Source organism: Arachis ipaensis, chromosome B08 (genome assembly GCF_000816755.2).
Source record: "Arachis ipaensis cultivar K30076 chromosome B08, Araip1.1, whole genome shotgun sequence".
NCBI classification, from domain to species: Eukaryota; Viridiplantae; Streptophyta; class Magnoliopsida; order Fabales; family Fabaceae; genus Arachis; species Arachis ipaensis.
The window spans coordinates 112,564,273-112,564,832 of NC_029792.2; positions in this window are offsets into that span (position 1 = coordinate 112,564,273).

The window sequence follows — 560 nt, forward strand, 5'->3', positions numbered from 1 at the left end:
AAAAACAGCAGAAGAAAAATCACACCCTGGAGGAGCATCTGTCTGGCGTTCAAACGCCAGAACAGAGCATAGTTCTGGCAGTGAACGCCCAGAATGGGGGCATCCTGGCGTTCAACGCCAGAAAAGACAGCAAAGGGGCGTTGAACGCCCAAAATAGGCACCAACCTGGCGCTGAACGCCCAGAGTTGTGTGCAAGGGCATTTTACATGCCTAAATTGGTGCAGGGATGTAAATGCCTTGACACCTCAGGATCTGTGGACCCCACAGGATCATCTCAGGATCTGTGGACCCCACAGTATCCCCACCTACCTCATCATCTCTCTTCCCATTCATGATCATCCCTTCTACTTTCCATTTACCACTCACATCCATACACCCACTACCTTCAAAATTCAAGATCTCTCTCTCACCCAATCCCACCCATATGGCCGAATACACATTCCCATCCATCTCCTCCATATATCCTTCTTATTCTTCTTTTCTTTCTTCTTTTGCTCGAGGGCGAGCAACATTCTAAGTTTGGTGTGGTAAAAGCATAGCTTTTTTGTTTTTTTTCCATA